This window comes from Aedes aegypti, chromosome 2 (genome assembly GCF_002204515.2).
Source record: "Aedes aegypti strain LVP_AGWG chromosome 2, AaegL5.0 Primary Assembly, whole genome shotgun sequence".
Lineage (NCBI taxonomy): Eukaryota > Metazoa > Arthropoda > Insecta > Diptera > Culicidae > Aedes > Aedes aegypti.
In genome coordinates this window covers 19523426-19544549 of record NC_035108.1, presented here as the reverse complement: position 1 = coordinate 19544549, position 21124 = coordinate 19523426, and the positions used below count along the sequence as shown (strand labels likewise).

The 21124-nt window shown below is 34.9% G+C and overlaps 1 protein-coding gene across 7 annotated transcripts in view; it reads right to left on the bottom strand.

Moving 5' to 3' along the window:
* The window catches only part of LOC5579397, a 135426-nt gene that overhangs the window by 15522 nt on the left and 98780 nt on the right, over window positions 1–21124 (bottom strand). The window lies entirely within an intron of this gene.

The following is a 21124-nucleotide window of genomic DNA, read 5'->3' as shown; positions in this document are numbered from 1 at the left end:
CTTTTATCGTTTCATTTGCTCAAAAGTTTTTATGACTTTCCAAATTGCATTAAAATTAAGACTGTAGTATTTATTATATTCCATTCATAAGTGTGATAGGAAATTTGAAAGAAAAAAAATCATAGCAAACCCGTAATTAGTCAAGCTAAGTTTTGATTTTTGTTTGGTTACTTAATCAGAATAAGAAAGTCTTATCTGCAATGTGATTTGCTATAATTAACAAATTATTTTAAAAAGTTACATTTATTTTATTGGCAACAAAAATTGTATTTTTAAATTTGTACTTCTATTTCAACCGAAACGCTAGTTTTATTGAAAATTTGATAAATCCCGGGATCCCGGGATTTCCCGGGACAAGCATAGATTTTTGTCCCGAATCCCGAGACGAGCGAAATGGCCGGGAAATGGACACTCTACTAAGGATAATGAACAGGAGAGAATCTTCCTTCAAAATACATAAGCATCGAAAAGGAGTCTAAGATATCTTCACGCTTGAACATGTCAATATGCACCATCTTCATAGGTGATTCACCCTTCTTTTAAACATAAGCTGTTCTTTAAACTTATCTCTGAAGCTCGTCTTGGCTGAACTGGCTAAATAAGGCACCTACTTTGTAGCTTTAATTTTAACATTGGACCGTCGCTTCTCCAAGTGTCCAAATGTTAGTAAATAAGCAATGATTAGAATTTTCAATACAATTGATTGTGCTACTTTTCGCCGAGTGTCAATTCACCGAATGTCGTTTTCGCAAACTTCAAATTCGAATTCAAATCCCCCGAACATCTCTTTTCCAATGAAGAAGAGAATTACCCCTTTCGAGTCATCTGATTTGGTTCTTTATTTGGTTGGCGGTTCTTTCGAGTTACATCAATCTCGGCATTTTTTGCAATATGTGTTTAGTCGAAAACGAACAAACATCTTAATTGCTTATTGTACTTTCTAGTTTATGGACATCACAATGGTGAATGGTGTCCCTACTCTCGATCACCAAAGCACAAAACAAATACTTGATATTTTTGGCTTAAATTTAAATAAAAACCGCACAGTTGTATGTCGCATCCCTCACAAGATTAGTGTTTTTTTTTATGCAATTTCAAAATTGGAATCCAAACTGTTTTAAGGCGAAGTAGGCTGTCATTGAAATATGTACGCGTCGTTGATGATTGTTGTTAAATCATGTCTCAATTTCGAATTAAGTTGACACGGGAGACCGTGTTATTTTCCCTATCTTTTGTCTCACTCTAACAATTATCATCAAAACTTTGTGGAAGCAAATCTCGAGTTTTAGGGAACCGATGAAGCTGAAAATGTATTGGGTTGTGCACTACATATAAAGAATCATAGCGATACATTTGTCGTGGTTCTTGGGAATTGCTTCTTCAAATGGATAGGGTGATTATGATGACGTCCCGTCCGCCCTAATGAAAATCAGTTAATATTGCTCAGACTCACATAAAAAAGTATTAGCATGTTTTCTGAATGTCAGCGCATATAGTGATACTTTTCTGGATCAATAAGAACTGTGAGGACTTAGTTTTATTACTTTGGCAGCCTGCAATGCCAAAACGAATTTACGGGAATAAGAAAATCATCATAACTTTAAACATTTTTAAATGCTGAGATGTTCCATTTACTCAAATGCAGCTCACCTTATTTGATAGGTGACCTCGTTATTATTTGGCATCAAATATGTGTAACAAAAATAATTCTTTTTATTGTTTCTGGCCTGTAATGTTTCGTTTTATAGCTTAAATTTGTAGACATGGTTTTCCGATCAATATCAGGCGATTCATTTCTACTTAGATACAAATAAATTACATATTCAACCAAATTTTGGTATCGTAATATTCGTTCATAGCTTAGGGCCTACGTTGCGGCAAAGTGAAGCTATTCAGAAAAATCGAGCTGATGTTGGTATAATTGAAAACCACCTGATCATTTTTTTTTCTGGTTGGCAAATTAGATTACTTTTCAGAGCAACAGTAGATGCTTACTTACTACCCAGACAACCAAAATGTACGTATAACGAAATCACCTGGAGGCTTTGTATGTGCAACAATTCACTTATAAGATGTCGCGAAAAGGCCTTCTACGTACAAACGTGGAGGCGATATGCGTGCATATATTATGTGATGAATAATAACATACAATGCGGGTGTCTAAATTTTCTACCGAACTAACCTGTGATCTTGTGCGACTTAACGTATAACAAATGTTGATTTTACAGCTGCTACGGATTGATTCGACTTACTTTGTACGAATGTACAGGACGAAACAAAATGTACAAATGAACTCAGAAAAAAAAGTGTTTTAAACGAGGAAACTCATTAATCTGACGAGTTTATCCACGGTGTTTTGCGGGTTTGATGTAATAAGTATGAATAAACGAGTTATAACGTGAACTTTCATGCGATTTCTGGATGCCTGGGTAGTCAAACTATAAACGAATGCAAAAATGGTCTGTTGACATAATCTTTCAGCTATCAACTGTAGAAATACTGAGAAGCAGAATTTGTCTTAGTTGAGTCGTAACGCCGGCAAGAAGAACAACAAAATTGGTCCATAGCAGTTTGGAGATGTCTTTTGTAAAAGTTATGGAAACCGAGGGATTCGAGAATGTCCCCAAGTAACACAACTTGTTTTATAAATGAATAAAATACTTGATTCATACAAATTGGTATGTTTTATGGTGAATATGGATAACTTTATTTTGTACACTTATATCACCGAAACAGCGCAAAAAATGGCGGCTTATAAAACATCTTTCATGTCATAGAAGATGTTTCCCAATACATCATTAGAACATACAATTATGTGTTAAAGATGTATTACATAGCATCACTAATACTTACTAGTTATATTGAAGCTAAAAAGATGTATTGTTTTACAGATTACATCTATTTTTGTTTTGATAGCATCAATTCAAAACAAAATCAAAATAATGAAAGCGATTTTTTTTCTCTTCACGAATTGCTTATGGTGATTATTAAATTTTCTTCTGTTAATTCCCAATAGTGTACTCAAACTGTGTGCGGCTCCAGATTTATTGTGAAATGCACAATTTTATTAATTATAAATTCATGCGCCTCAATGAAATGGAAAAAGAAAACAAACTATCCTAAAAATATGTGTGCCATCATATAATTTTGCAGCGGATCAATTCCCAATGTCAGAAACACAATATGGTGTCTTCCTCACGAAGCCTGCAGTGCCGTCAACAAATGTTCGGATGTTTATCGATTAAATATTCTAAACTATACTATGAAAATTACGTTACTAAGTAGCATCCACATTAATATCAATCGAACTACCCTGAATAACACACTACTTGTGTATATTCACAATGTGTTTATTGCGCTAACTTCTCAAATAAACATTCGGACAGCATAAATCAAACGACTTTATATACTGTGCCGTGGCAATTTTTTGGACCGTCAATGTTGCCCCCGGCAAATTTTTACTTTGCATTCGTACGTGCCACGTGGCAACTGAAGCGCTTGTATAGTTAGTTTGAACAACGTATTTAAGACGTAAAAATAACATGCATAAATCTCAAACCATCAATTTTGCTCAAACAGGTGTTAATAATGCGCTACTGATGTTTTACTTAGTATCTCATTTTCATGAAAGGTAATGAAGTCATATACTTGTATAATCAACGTATTCAATACGCATCAGAAACATATGTTTTTTTGATTGAACGTTGTGAGGCAACTTGTAATCATCAAACCTTACAATGACTGTATTTCACCCCAAGATGTTTTTCAATAGGATTATAATACAGTTGTAACACATCATATGTCAATCTCGAATAGCATCGAATGCAATCGCTGTAGCTCAGCTGTGATGACGATGGACTTCAAAGAATAACAGAGGATCTGCTACTGTATAGAATGCTTGCATTTATGTTGGTGCACAATCTCTTCTCCAATATGCATTACTTGGTGGTGTAGTGATAAGGTGTTGGCTTCTGAATTCAAAGGTCACGTGTTCGAACCCGGGTGAAAACTTTTTTTTAAATTTTTATCAAATTTTTGTGGCATCGTGTGTCTGATTGTGAAAGTGTGGAAAAGTCGTGCGAAGTGCTTAGATAGCCTCCACTTTGATAGGTGTAAAATGGTTTGTAAAGTTTTTACCAGCTGAAAATTGTCTTTTCGTCACCTTAAAAATTAAGATTCAAAACTTTGATCGGCATACGGGAGTGGGTTAGAATGGCCGGGGTCAATATGAACAACTTGCCTGATGTTAATGCATCTTCATGATGTTTGAATGTTATTGAAAACTAGTTCAAAACACTTTTTAGCGCATACGTTTTGATAACGTAAACATGTGTGGTTTAAATCTTAATAAAGTTATATTGACGCTCATGAAGCTATAATAATACCAAGACAGTTTGTTTTATTTCTAATTCATGATATTGCATGACATGTTTTTCGAATACTGTACTATAGCTCATATATAACACAAGATGTTATATAATACTCAAATAGAGCTTCAATATAACAATATATCGTTAATGCTGCACAAAAAGATGTATTTGGTGTTACTTGGGTCCATGGTTAGCGTGTCATAATTTGTGCTCAGCATCAATGAATGAAAATAAAAATTGTATACAAATGTACTGATAAAGGTCGTCGAAAATGGAAGATTTGGTTTTCCGGGTAATGGTGCATTCCGGTAAAATGTTTTTCCGGGTAATGGTATATTCCGATAAGTGGTCTTTCGATAAATTGTATTCCGGGTAATGGTATAGAATCTGGAGGACCACGATAAGGTTTTTCATTGTTTTCTCATGCCTAGTGAAGCATAACATGGTTTGTGCATGACTCCTAAAGTTCTGACTCGTTTGAAGAACGCTTGAGAATATCTTTAATGATAATCCTGGGAAACTAACTGTAAAAATTGCTGCAAGAAACTTCTGAAACCGTTAGAAAAGCTAATGCAGTAATTTTCTATTACATTTCTGAATGAATCAATGTATGGTTTCTAAAAAAAAATCTACGGTCAACCCTGAATTTAATTAATTGCAAATGAATTAATGAAATTAATTGCAATAAATCGAAAGGAATGCTAAGGAAGTAATTCTTGATAAATATCTGGAACATCCATAAGGAATTATCCGAAGATTAGAAGAAGTAATGGATTAATCTAAGACCAGTTGCATCGTGGTATACACGCCATGAGTGTGGTGGTGCTACCCATTTCAAACGAGCGATCACTCATAATCTACCCAAGCGTTGCTCAATCACTTGACGATTTTCAGAACAATTGTTATAGAACTCTCACATCCACTCTCCAGAAGATCTTGGCTAATTCAGAAATGCCGTAGGAATTTATGGAGCTAGTTCTTAGTTGATTCCTGAAAAATGATTTGATCAAGGATCATCGATAAATCATTAAGCAGAAACCCTCGAAGATTGTGAAACAATAAAAGTATCACTCGCTTAGAACGCATACTAGTCAATATCCCTCATTCACCTTGCGATTTATATAGATATTAGTGTCAGAGAGTCACTGACCTCTTGCTGTGTAGATATTATACAACAATCTTTTTTATCTCCGTAATGTACGATAATACCTAAAGAACAATATTCTAATATCGTATATAAACTATCGGAATGATGTTAAATGATAATAAGAACATTTTGGGTTACAATTTTATATAAAACTATCCCTCTTTTCATATTATCGTCCCAGAGAGCGAGTAGTGGCGCTTAAGCCTTGGCTTTAGTAAGAACTAGAACTCTAGGAAGAAATCGGGTGTTTCAATCCCTGGACCATCGGATAACTATGAAGTGATCATTCCATAAAAATGTATGAGAGCCAAAAAAACAAGCCAAACTTCTACGAGTTATATTATTTTTTTTCTCGAGCGGAAAAATCAGCTGAAAATACCGTTGGAAAGGTTAGAAACTGTAGATTGTTTTAGTATACTCAACTCAAAACCGATCAAAATTTCACTTACACCTCTTTTGGGTTCCTCAATTTAATTTCCGGCGAAGGATTCCATTGGGTTTAAAAGTTTCTTAGCTCCATTGTGCACACAATATTTGCCAACGTTTGTCGTACCCATGGTTTCGAACGTGAATGCGCCTCTGGTTTCAACCTTACCACATGTTTAGGTTTTTTTCTATAAAAGTTGTACTTCAATACAAAAAATAATAATCCACGCTCTCTATTAACTGACGGATTTCACGCCAACTCGACAAAGGGATTGGCAGCATCCCTTCAGAATTCAATGAAACTTTCTGGGTGTGAAGACTATGTGAAACTAAGATACTTTGCATACTTTGTTTTTTTTTTTTTCAAAATAGATCTAGACTAACATTTGGAAAGGGTCAGTGTTTTTAAATTTTTTTCATAAACCCGTATAACTCGAAAACGTTAAGACCTACAAAAAAGTGTTGTATGAGGGACTGTCGTGAAATTTCCTGACGTTTTAGAAAAAAATATTTAAAAAAAAACACATTTTCTACACTGAAAAAAAATATTAAAAACTTTAAAGTCGATTAAAAAAAACGGCCATTTCAGATTTTGATCATCCATAAGCAAAAAGTTACGTAATTAAATTTACTAAAAGTCGTCCATACATTGCAAATTGGGCATATTTTAGGAAAAACAGTTTTTCTAACATCGAATTTTTTAAGTCTCAAAGTTTTTTTTTACTTTTTTTATAAACCCGTATAACTCGAAAGCGGGAAGACCTACAAAAAAGTGTTGTATGGGGGACTGTCGTGAAATTTCCTGAAGTTTGAGAAAAAAATATTGAAAAAAATAAAAACACATTTTCTACACTGAAAAAAAATATTCAAAATTTTAAAGTCGATTTGAAATAAAACGGCCACTTCTGATCATCCTTAAGCAAAAAGTTTCGTAATCAAATTTACTAAAAGTCGTCCATACATTGCAAATTGGGCATATTTTAGAGAAAAAAGTTTTTCTAACATCGAATTTGAAATGAACTTTGTATTTAATTTTTATTTCGCTTTTATGATCATATTTTCAAGTGATAAATGAGTTTTAAAATTAATTGATCTCGCACCATACCGCTTATGAGAAAATCAACTCCTTCTAACAATCCGATGGGTTTTTTTTTATGGTTGGAATGATATCACAATAATATTTAATTTCTTATTTGGTCAAAGCCAATCTTAACAGATGTCTGGAAAGGGTCAATATTATGCTTATGAAAAAAGTCGTGGCTTGTTTTTATTTTTATTATTGCTATATATCCTAAAACGTAGTATCTGCACATGAATATTTACATTATTTCTGGGCTTTACTGAATAAATTGAATATTTTTGGTTCATCCTCTGAATTGGTATATACCGTTTGGCTGCAATTTGTGTATCACTAGTAGGCATAAAACAATGATATTTTTGGGTACCAGGGACAGTTTTAACCTTATCAAACAATTCCACCAATTCCTCTGACATTTTAACATATTTTTCATTAGATATATAACAGAAATTTAATTTGGTGCTACATGTATCAGTTTGTTTCACTGCCCAGTCGAATAGTTCTCGCGGAGTTGCGATTGTGTTTCCATAGTATTTTGCAAGACTTGCTTTTTTGCCATTCGCTTGAGAGTGCCACCAATAGCGTCACAGGGGCCTTTGCCGTGGGATGCGGCAAAAAAGTGCCACTCTGCTTCCAATCCATGTATTTTCTTGAAATTACATAAGCAGGCAATTTTTTTTTCTATTTTCATAATGAGCTGCAGCTCCATCTGACTTAAAAATAACTTTTGATTTGTTTAACAAAATTTATCAATTTTGAAATAAATAGCTGAACTGCTACTGTGTCATGGGTCTGATATTATAATAAAACTAATATTTTCCAATTTATTATCTTTTTTATGATAAATTTAGAATTGGGAATTGTTCCAGTGATATCCTTGAGCAGCGTTATAATTTTCAGAAAAGTCGCTAATTACCAGTATTTAACCTTGTTTTAAGGAGTCTTTTTTGTTTCGTGAAAAAGAAGACTGTTATTTGCAAATAAAATCATGAGTTATGAGCTTATCAACTTTTTTTAGGTAGATAACAATACAAACATATTCATTATTTCTTATTCATCTGGCGTTCAACGCAGGTACGTTTAGTAAGTTATTTTACACAAAACTTTTTCTAGAAGAGAATTTAATGGGATATGGATAAGGTTGTAACTTTTCAATGTTTGCAATAGTCCATTGATTGCCTTCATTTAAAAAACATAATCACTGTATAATTCCGTTTTTTAACTATTCTCAATAAAAAATACAATCTATTTTCTGATTCAAACTCATTTATCACTTGAAAACATGATCATATTTGACGGTTTAAAACAAAATCTTTGAAAAAAAAATGTCAGTTTTGGACTTAAAAAATACGAAGTTAGAAAAACTTTTTTCCCTAAAATTTGCCCAATTTGCAATGTATGGACGACTTTTAGTAAATTTATTTACGAAACTTTTTGCTTAAGGATAATGAAAATCTGAAATGACAGTTTTTTTAAATCGACTTTAAAGTTTTGAATATTTTTTTTTCAGTGTAGAAAATGTGTTTTTATTTTTTCAACATTTTTTTCTCAAACTTCAGGAAATTTCACGACAGTCTCCCATACAACACTTTTTTGTAGATCTTGCCATTTTCGAATTATACGAGTTTATAAAAAAAGTAAAAAAAAAACTTTGGGACTTAAAAAATTCGATGTTAGAAAAACTGTTTTCTCTAAAATATGTCCAATTTGCAATGTGTGGGCGACTTTTAGTAAATTTAATTACGAAACTTTTTGTTAAGGATGATCAAAATCTGGCCGTTTTTTTTTTAAATCGACTTTAAAGTTTTTAATATTTTTTTTTTTCAGTGTAGAAAATGTGTTTTTATTTTTTTAATATTTTTCTCTAAAACGCCAGGAAATTTCACGACAGTCCCCCATACAACACTTTTTTGTAGGTCTTACCGTTTTTGAGTTATACGGGTTTATAAAAAAAAGTAAAAAAAAACTTTGACCCTTTCCAAATGTTAGTCTAGATCGATTTTGAAAAAACAAAGTATGCAAAGTATCTTAGTTTCACATACTTTTGACATCCAGAAAGTTTCATTGAATTCTGAAGGGGTGCTGCCAATCGCATGTCGAGTTGGCGTGAAATCCGTCAACTACAATGATGTTAAAGTTCAGTTAGGATTCAGCTAAGGGTGAAAAACACGTATCTATCAAAGGATACAAACTCTAGTGTCATCGACACAGGGAGAGATATCGAGATGTAGAACATCGTGATGCAGAGTCAACTGTAGTACTAAAATAGGGTTTTATTTACTTATAGGTATTCCACTAATAGCTCGAAGATTTATTGTCATTAGTTAGGTTATTTCTATTTCCCTATGATTGCATACTCAATGTCAATGTTACCCCGGCCAGAACAGAAAAACCGAAAAAATATAGTTCATTCAAGATTCGTTCAAGATTCGTTAAGCAATATTTCAACTGCAATCGATATCTTAGATACCAGAACTTGTTTTAAATACATTAAATAGAATTCTTTCAAACAGAATGGAGACATAATAAGATTTTGCTTCCAAAAAAAATTATCAAAGTTACCCCGTTTTACGGTGCTTAGTTTATGCTTGTCTTTTTGCCCATAATTGAACCCTCACTCGTATCGTTCTGACTCGATAATAATTAATTCATCAATTGAGGTTAGTTATTTATTTTGCACGCCTTGTCCGTTGGACATGGGGGTTGGCCCTAACCAATGCGAAGCGGGGCACAAAATCAAAGCCACATGTTGCCACCGGATTTGTCCGTCCCAAGTGGTCAGCGAACGTGTGCTGCTAACGAAGGAAGCTGATTTATCCGCAAACGCACTTGATTGCCAAAGCGCTCATAATTATGGGCTGGGGCACAGTATGGGACTAATCGAGTACCTAGTCGATAGCGGTGTAACATAAGAACCATGTTCGCAGTGCTTACTTTTTACACTTCATAACGATGTGTGCAGATAGCCAGGGTGAAGGGAATGTGCAAAAGATGGATCCATATAAACCCATTAAGGAAATTTATGATCGATAATGAAGGGTGTGGCCCGATGTATCCGATTGCATGAGGATTAGCACGAAGATTAATAATCGTGGAAAATGGCAAGTAGGGCAAATATCCATTAGAAGATTGAGAATATTGACGAAACGAATCAATAGCTCTTTTCAAGACTGGTGCTGCTCACTTTGATATATGTTCACATTAGCAGAAGCATTTCTAAACTAACAAATAAAAAAGGCAGAACAAGTTTACAAATCGAAGCTTTTCTCGTCTATCCCTTTCGGCTGTTTAACAACTAAGCAGTTAATCATCCAACACATTGAATTTGAATTTGAACTCTATTTAATTTCCAAATGAATTTCATAAACACAAAAGCAGAAAGATTCCATCCACTTACCGATTATCCCAAAGGTATGTGTTTTACCTGCGCAATTTCACCACATGAACCGTTGATTTTCATGCATTCTAGTTGTTCTAGAGCAATATGGGGCAATGCGGGGAGAAAACTTCCGGTACAAATCGCGCTACGCCAGCAGTCCAAGGTCGAAGCTGACCGGAAGCGATCAAATTACCCGAAACCGTTTCACTGGCTGATATATAGTTTAGCAAAACATGTAAATCACGTGGAAAACTATACCCAAACAGATAATGATTCGACTCGGCTCGGAGTGGTTTCATTATTTCACTATCTTGTCACGGCTTCTGTTGTAGGGTAATACAACTTTTTTCGGGAAAAACAATTTGGTTGTTTTGCTGCTATTTGACAGCAACGGCCCTCCGAACAATGGAAACAAGCTTCACCGTTGACCTTGACATTCATGTTCCGTCCGGTGCGCTCTATAAGCGCTAGTCGTGTGACTTTAAACTTCTCGACAATGAAAGCAAAAAACTGTAACACGCCGGGCAAAGTGCATTCATATGATATCTGCTCTTGAGGGGAGAAATTCGGTTTTATTGCGGTAGTTTTACGAGTTTGTTATATGGGGCATTTTAGTTGCAGAAACGCTGATAAAACATTGTGAAGCAAGTTAACGAGCTTGGTTTGCATGTCAAACTACAATGAAATTCAATTCTTTTCCAAATCAGCAACCAAGTAGATTGCGACACGCTAGGGAACATTACGTTGCCGCTCTGGTTGACAATCAATTTATTAATCAAAAGATAATTGATCGTCGATTGGGCCCCCAATAGCAGTCTCGTTATACATTGCAGTGGATGATCACTGGATAAACTGCTAACCAGATCTAATTGAGCTGATAGATTGGTTTCGTCATCGCAGTAGGCTAGAGATCATGTATACACGTAGATACTGATGATGGCTTCCCTAGTGTTCTACTCGGTACAGATCGAAGCCCTGTGCACTACACTTAGTAGGCAGTGAATCTGTTTGTACGGTAACCTATTAGATAGTACTGTCACAGACAAACAGACGTAACACACAGATTTATTTGGTCGCACAAAATACTCTAGTCGTCTAGTCGAGTCTAGAACAAGACTTTTTTATTCGGAATTATTTTACTTATAGGTATTCCACAAATCAACCCGAAGATTGTTCTAACTGTAAAGTCTGTTTGTCTGTGGTGTTGTCATCATCGTCGTAGCGCTTCATTTATCAGATAACGATCGTTTGGGTGCAGGGCTGTTTGACTGACACAACAATTCATCCAGAGGGCGATGAATGTCGGTTTTATGTACTTATAGATATACGCGACAACGGTGATGAATTGGTTACAGTTCGTCGCGGTTGATTTATTAGAACGATTCTTCTTTAAAACGGGGTTGTCAACGGAGGATTGTGAAAAAGCTTTATATTAATTGGATTTACGTAACTGCTGTAAATTCTCCACGATTTGAGACGAATATTGATGATGGAATAATTCGTAGTTGTGGCTCCACGACTAATAAGTGACTTGCGCAGAGTTTTTGATGTAATGTAAATGAGATAATCAGTAGACTGTCGCAAATTTTGATATTTTTGCTCCCCTATGCTTAAATTGTGTCAATTATGATGAAAATCATTCTCCCAAAATATGAAGTTATTTGGAAGAAATTTGATTGTCACACGTTATTTGCAGTTTATATGGAAATTTCGATGGAAAAAGCAAATCTTTTGTGTTGAGTCCTCTAACTGCTCTCGTAATAATAAATTTTGGATAAGTAAACAAACTCAATTCATGTGAAATCTTTCCAGCTACAACTTTGACGAAGACCACATTTTGATGAGATGTAAGGATAATTTGTTACTATTGATAACAAAGTCTAAACCATGCTGAGATGATCATTCAATTACTTTCAGAGCAACACTACTTTTTTGCTGTAGAACATAGAAGCCTGGATTATTTTGATTCATTCTTCGCTCCAGGAGCTCCACTGTTGCCTGCCAAGCAGTTGGTTAACTTTCTGTCTGTACGAAATAGTAATTTACGCAACAAGGTGCAGAATGAAGATTTTTACAGCACGAGTCGTACGTTTATCCAGCGAGGCTTGCCGAGTTGGATAATTACGACGAGTACTGTAAAAATCGAGTTCTGCACCGAGTTCCGTACAACATTTTTTGCAATTTCATAAAAGGCTATCAGAGGAAAAATTTTAAAATTATTTCTAATCAATCTGCACATGGTCGTCCGTAGCCATTTTTGATGAATTCTGAACATAGTAGGTTGTACTGAGCAATTGTCATAGCCATCCGGATAGCATCATTATTCGAAACAATGAGTGGTTCAGATTCTGATGTTCCGATTAATATTGAAGCAGCAGCGGAAGTGGCCCTGGATGGTCTCCTACCGGAAAAATCCAATCTAGAATTCTTGAAGCCACTGTCACTAGCAGATTGCACAGGACACTGCTCTCGTTGATCGTCCGCGTCTCCGTACTGGCAGGTTCTGGGATAGATATTTATGTTCTGAAGAGGCATGGAGGATGGGAATCTTCAACTGTTGCTGGAGGAAACGTCATGATTTTCTTGCAACTATAAAACAATGATAATTACTCAAATCCTAAGAACGAAAATTCATTGACCTTTTCGTTTCTCTAAGAATAATAGATAGTTACTGAAAAGCGTTGCGTAATGAACCATCACGCAACTAAAATTCGTTGCATAATAAGTCATTACCAAACGCTTTTCAGTTGGGTAATATAATCATACGACAATGCTCGAAAGTAGGGTTGGCATGATGAAAAACAGCCTGTAACGATGAGAAATTGCAAAATAGTAGTTTACGGAACAAGTTGCAGAATAATGATTTTCACAGCACGAGTCGTAAAATTATCGAATGCAACGAGGTAGGTACGTACAACATTTTTTGCAATTTCGTAGAAGACCACTTGAAGGTATCAGAAATTATATCGGAATGCGTTCACCATTATTTTATAATTTCTAAAAAAAAATTGCTGTGATTCATTACGCAACTCAAAAAAGTTGCGTAATGAATCATTACAGCACTGGTTTCAGATGCGTAATGACTATTCCCGCACTGCATACTACAGTGGAGGAAAGTAGACCGTTTCATGACATATTGGCGTGATGATTTTTCTGCAGTTTTAAGAAAAAAAATAAATTGAGTTTTACTCAAAAAATAAGAATATTCAAAAAAGGTGTGTTCCATTGCCAGGAGGGATTAATTGGACGCCAATATCTCAGAAACGGCATTGTATAAAATTATACTTTCTATTGTGATGGTTTGCGACAGGGAAAGGGCTACTATATTACACATTGATTAGTTGGGAATTTCCCCACAAAACGACGCTAGCTAAAAAAACATGATTTTCTGATTCCCCTAACATCTATGATTTGCTGTAACTAGATCTTAGGATGGCCCTAGATTCTGATCATTTGGAATATTGATGTCTTCGACAAACTTGCTTATTAGTCTAAACTCTAAAGGCTACACACTCCATGTTTGCTTGGTTAAATATTCTACAACTAGGAGGCACTAGTGAACTACAAATATTTCAAGCTCCCATATCTCACGACGCAGAACAAAGATGTTCGTTAGGTTTAGGAACTAGGAGCATCGAAAATTTAAAATTTAAATATTGGCCTATGTAGTTTTGATAGAAGGCAGTTGTTTTTGGTGAAGTTATACGTTAGATCAACGGCTTTTCGCAGCATGTACAGGGTGTCCGCAAATTATCCGTACAAACTTTGAAGACATGTCTCTATACAATCAAGCATAATAAATTAAATATTCTTGCATGGTTTCGACCTTTGGCTTATTATATTCATAAGAAGTAAGTATGACACATTTCCGAACTCAAATATTTGTAAAACCAAGCCAAATGTGTAGAGGTGTCTTGAAGAGGCTTTTTTTCGAGCTTGATGACGGAAGAGAAATGTCCGTAGAACTCACTGGATTTGAACTGTATAATTTTCTATTTCCAGTCTTACTTGAAGCCACTAAACTGTAAGTTACTTCAAATAATAAAAGGACATTTGAATTCATCTCTTTTAGATTTTAGGGATAATACATCTCCAGTATGACTAGCGGCCTTCAAGAAAATCGTCTCTGAAAAATTTAAATTTGCCTTTCTCAGTAACAATCAATCAATTCGAAATTTTTTAAAGTTGTATTTTGTTTAGCATATAGATGTGTTATAAAAGGTACATGGACATTGATTTTTCATTGTTTTCAATGCGAGATCATCTTTCGCATATTTTGCTGTTCGGATAATTTGCGGACACCCTGTATAACATGTTAAACATTTTGCCGATAGGAAGCGCTAGTGAGCATCAAATATTTTTGGCATTTATCTCACCATGAAAAAACAGCAAAGGCAATGCTTTCAGCAAAATTGTTCGTTTTGTTCAGGACAATGTGTTATTACGTTATTTTGCCGCAAGGAGGTGCTATTAAGCATTGAAAATTTGTTATACAGTGGAAGGTTAGTGTTCTCGTTGTTTGATAGGCTGCTCTTGTGGTACGTGTCTGATTAGTTCAATTTTTGACCACTGAGGGGAACTAGTTAGCTGATTATTTCAAATTTTTGTAAATCGAAATGTTAATAACTTAGTTCTAAGTATTTTCGATAAAAATTTTCGTTGCTTCTCAGTTGGGAACCATTTAATTTTGTGTTCCCGGTTTTAGAAACCTGTGGTATTCGTTTGCAACACCATATTTTCGTAATGCCAGATCATACAGAAACCACATATGAACTCGATTTAATTCGATAATGACGAACGGAAGTATAACTTTTTCGAAAGCACCAGTCTTCTAGATTGAGTTAAAAATCTTGCGGTTTTGAAATATTTGTTGTGCATTAGTGCCACCTACTGACAATATTGCGTACAAATCAGGTATGCAAATCATTGCTGTAGGTTTAACCAGTAGCTTTACTAGAAATACCAGCTAGCTATTTGATATGCATCCTGGGATATATGTTTATAATTACATTCCTCACTAGCGCCTACTACCGACAAAATATGAAACCAACAAATCTCGCGCTGAGTATCATACAGGCGTATCTGCAGTGATCGATTTCTCTTCATCGACTTTCTCTTTGGATTAGTACGGGATGTTCGATCGATATTCGGAATATTTTACGATGCAGTATGACGAAGGACGATGAGTACTGTCTATTGAACCAAAAATATTAGACGAGAACATTCTCACGGCCAAGTAATAAGCTAAAGAGAGAATCGATGAAGAGAAATCGATCACTGCAGTTACGCCCTTATGATACTGAACGCGAGAAATGAACAACTTTGCTGAAGACTTCTAATATAGCTCAAACTTAGAGATTTATGAGTTTGTAATATTTTAAGCTCATAAGCGACACTAGTTGCAGTTTGTTGAGTTAAGCACACATGCAGCGTGTAGCTCTTGATTCAATGAGCAACTTTGCTGAACTTATCAGTCTTCCATATCTTCAGTATCGTGAGATATATTTAACCTCATAACTAATATATCAGCTCCATATTGTAACATTTTCTGAGCTAGCGCCATCATTCCGTGAAATTCCCTACTAACCACTGTGTACTATAGAAACACCGTACCTGTTGCAAATCTTCACCGAAGAAAATAGAACTTAATATATAACTGTGTCTGAGGTAGAAGCGTGCAAAGATTTTTAGATTTTTACTATTTTTTACCTTTTTTACAGAACCCACTCCCTGCAATGAACGATTCCCCTTTTATAATCTTCTTATGTTTACAATAAAACTCAATCAAATTTCAGCGAAGTTATCATGATTTAAATTTGGGGTTAATATGACCCCGAGGCACAGACAACGTACTTTTTTATGAAAATTAGACTACAAAAAAAATCCATACACAAATCCAAGAACCTGCGGAATCTCACCAACGTGTGAAACAAATTCACAAATTGATTCATTAACAAAAAAGTTACAGCCATTCAAAGTGCTCTGGGGTCATATTGGCCACAGAATGCAGACAAAGGGTTAAGCATGCAAAATGCAAACTCAGTTTATGGTTATGAAGAGTAATTTATCCTGATGTACATTCAAAATATGGTATTTGGCAAAGTTGTTGCTGAAAGAATTTCATATAAGAAGAGTTTGCTGTGGGCTAAACACAAAAGCATGGCGTTTTGCATAGTAAGCTCCATACAAACTTCAAATGGCGTGTGCACAGTCAAATTTCTTCCGAACCATTTCACTTTGGGAAGAAGGTATACACTATTTAAATCGTTTAAGCAAAGGGGAGCTAAAATTTCAAAATTTGCATCACTCTAGTAATCAGCTTACACTTTTCTATCAGCATGCTTTTTACTAAAGTTATTTTGGCCATAACAGGCTTTGTTCCGAGCAGAAAAAGAGAAAGTGATAGAACAGTATATCCATAAGAGGTTGCAAAGTTATCATAAATTTTCTTCGAAATCGCAAAGACGCAAATGGATCTTTAATCTTTTGACGCCTTCAAAAAGAGCTGCTTATTTTATCACAATGAACTACTTTGTCGAACATGCCGAGTCTCTAGAACGTCACAGTAAAAAGTTGGATTGTGGCGCCACCTTTGCGGACGATTTACGAACTATCCGTTTATGTCAGGACAGATGGTAAATATTACAAAAAACTTTGCCGAGGACACCAAATGCCGAAAATGCTTCGTTATCGAGTTATTTTTTTTTATCGCCAGATTGCGTCCCTGGTCCATAGTGCAATGTGAAAAAAAAAATAAATTAGAAAAAATAGAGGCAATTGAAATTACACAAACAGTTTCATTTTATCGTTATAATGCCGAAGGTGAATATTTGGCGTTTTTAGAAGGATATTGAAAAAAAACCCTCATTATGTGACAGAAACATAGTTTTTCAAGCTTAACTGTTACAAGAACTACTTCATTTCATCAGATTTACCTAATTCAATTAATTAATTAATAATTAATTCAAAATTTTGGTGAGTTTATTTGCAATCAATGCTTTCCCAGGTAATCAATAAGCATTTAAATAAGCCCTACGGGAGACTACTGACAGCATTCGAATTGCTTGCTGCCTTAACTGCTGCTGAGAAGCACTGCTTTCATAAATCCCAAGGTTATTAATAAGCATTTCAGCTGCAACGACTGTTTTAAGTTTGAAACAATTGCATTCACCGAAAAAAGCTAATAAATTTTCATAATAATAAAGTCCTGCGGTGATTAAACCTTACAAATGTAGAATACGATTGGCAAAGAAATTTAACTTCAGTTCGAATAGGATCACTTGGGCAAATTGGGCGAGATTAGGTGCGAATAATCCCATAAGTAACGTCATTTTCGTATCAATCTCCGAAAATATGCCAACGATCGATAGAACTGTTATACACGTCGAGCAATATAGTTAACAGGTCGAGGCGACAAATTTTTGCCTGTCTAGTGTAGGTAGTGACCAACACTACAACATCTAGCCGTTCAAGACCAGGACGTTAGGCAACAATTTGTCGTTTCGATTGTGTTGTTCACACATATGGGCCCTCTGTTAAAACACATTTTCAACTTCTATTCATTTCTCTCGTCGCTCGCTTGGGATTCTATTCATCTTGTCATTTCATTACTTTCATTACTCCCTTTAACTCTGAGTATAGGTATTGCATTCACCGAAAAAAGCCAATAAATTTTCATTATAATAAAAAATGCTCTATTGTTGCTGAATGAATGCCACGTTAGAAGAGTACAGGTAATATGTTACTAGTTTGACAGCATGTTCCTGTCATACCCTTCCCCAGTTTATGTGGACTAATTGTGACTGAAAGAGATTCCGAATCGCATTCACTCTTATGGAAAATCTCGTTAGCAACTGTCATTGTGCATGTGTTAGAAGAAAAATCGAAGGTGTGTCACTTTTTATTATTCTTACACAAAACATCAGCAAAATTGGAGTTCCGATTCAAAATACTTTAAAACACAGGTACCGGATCCCCGCAAATGTTCATGTATTAATGAGAAAAGCAAAAAAAAAACAAATAATATGCATGCAGTTTGCTTCAAATTGTATGGGGGGATCACCTTTTCCATTAATTTTTAAGGGACTGGGACTGAAAACATGAAGTTTAACATGCTTATAGCCTAATCATATTATTTTCTTCGTAATTATATTCTATTCTTTGGTGTGGATCATTAAACTGGACACAAATACGTTTGAAATAAATTTTACGTGAGCTGTTTTATTGCATCAAATCAGTTTCAAACGCAAGATTATCAATTTTTATATGTAAAAAAAAAACTGAGCATATTTTGTACGTTGGTACCGGTTAGCCGTAGCGATGGAGGGATATGATCAAAACAAACATGATTGTCGCAAAGCAGCCAACGCAAACCAACTGCGAACTGATTCATCTGAGCGAGTGTGTTCTTTGAACACTACATTAAATTTATCTATTTATGGCCAAATTTGCTGATACACTATCCTTTAACTCCCAGCAAAAAAATAAAATAAAAAGCTTGTTCACAATTAGTTTAGATTACTAAGGAAACTATATTTGTATAGAAGAGGGCTCAATCTTGGGTTTTAACCGTATTTTTAAGTGAAACATCGCGGAGCCCAAACATGGCCGGTACAATGGCCGACTTGTGCACCTACTTACGTTTTCAATGGCACTAAACTGAAGTAATAGTTTGCAAACGTTTCTTATCTTCTTATTTTAAGCTTTCTGGTAGTGCACAAAGCCAAAATAAAAAGTGCATTGTTGTTGTTGTTGAATGCTTTATTTACAAGATTTGTGCCTTTGAAGTTTTCGTGTAATCTAAAAATTGGTTCCAGACTGTTTCACCTTAGGTACAAATTTCAATCTTTATGATCATTTGGCTAAAAAATCTCATACTTTTAAATTCATGCACGCATATTTATCGATCTAGAGCAAATTGTTACCATTTTCCTTCAAATATTTCAATCGATAATTTCAGAATAACATATTATTTTTACAGCAATTCATTACAGCAGTGTTGCCAATTTTGATGATTGCCATTGTGGTTCGAGAGGTCTTCTGAAATTAAAGTATTTGTGCTTTAAAGGCGACGTGGGGATTAAATAAGCAACTCTATGAAGGTTTAGGTTATTTTTCATATTATTACTATATTAATACTTCCACCAGTACGTACTTAAATCTAAAAATTCCAGTTTTATTAGTTCCCTTTAAATTTGAAATGTTTTTCTCTAAACAAATTTGTGGATTTATGATATTTGAAGAATTGGTGCTCCGAAAAAAAATAGATATTTTTCAGCAGGCTTCTGATTGGTGATGCTCTCGATGCTGTCTTGGACTGTCTTGGTAGTGTCATTCTACAAACACGCCAAGCCGTTCCCATAGGTGACGTTAGCCACTAGGAAGGACGTTTTAAGTAATACTGTTTCATATGGTGTGCCCTTTTCAACATCTGATCCAGTTTCTCTCGCCGTTCCCTTACGGTACCTATCCATCTAGTATTGACTGCTTTCTTCTCCATGCTCCCTCTTACTTCGATCAAAATAAACTGATATGCCGGTAAACAAATTCAAAATATATAATTATCACGGTTGATACCTTTGTATGTAAGGAAATATAGATTGTCGAATATTGCAGCAAATTTTTAACAATCATTGATTTTGAAACCTCCAAAAATGGACCGTTCTGAACGTTGTTCTTTATTCGTGTGAAATTGAATCATGCTGGTGGCTTTCTTATTATCATAACATTGTACAATATTAGTTGAACGATGTACAGAATATTGATGGCGATTTAATTGATAAATTAAAATAATATAGCATGCACAAGGTGTCCACTTTATAAAATTATTAGTCCTCAGATTTTCAACTATTTTTGAAGTTTTCATCTGTATGATTGTTTTATAAAAACGAAAAAGAACGAAAGTACTACAAACTAAATTCAATATAGGTCCTTCTCATTCGTGTTTAGATTGGGTACCACTTCTAGTACTGCATTTGATCCCCGCGTTAAAGGTACCCAAGTTTGACCGATTGACACTTTTCACGGCATTCTAGATTTTGCTCTATTTCTTTATGTGCCATAAAATTTTGGTCACCTGGAAGAAATATGGAGGTCTTGATTTTGTCTTTGTTCAATCTGTATGAAAATAAAAAAAAATGCTTTGGTTTAACTTAAACAGGATGATGTTTGTTCAACATTGTTCTGCCCATGTTCGCATATTTTTGTTCTTATTTTTAATTATGATGCGTTGTTTGCGGCTGAGTGGAAGTTTGACAACTACCGAAAAACTAAACGTTACATATACTTTGCAATTGGATTAAATGGACAAATTGATGTGAAGTTTTGCGAAAAAGTTACACGTCTTCTCAGTGAGAATCGAGCTCACGACTCCCTGATCTCTAGTTAGGGCGCGTTACCCCTACGCCATGAGAGGACTCATGGACGCAGAAGTTAACCTGAATTCGATTTCAGCTCAATAATCACGTGGTTCTTTTTCGCAAAGTGCACCTCTTTCGTAAGAACTAGGTGCCCATCCAAACACAACGCTTTCCAGTTATATCCAATGCCTAGCCCGAGAGCGTTGTTATTTGTTGTTTGTAAGACAAATTAAGAACTTTATTTATTTATTTTCCGCATGTATCTACATGAATGTTAGAACAAACACCCTATAGATATCAAATCTTATTATTTGCAACCATACGCTAAATAATGTATTTAGAATGCTGAAAATGTCAAATGCATTG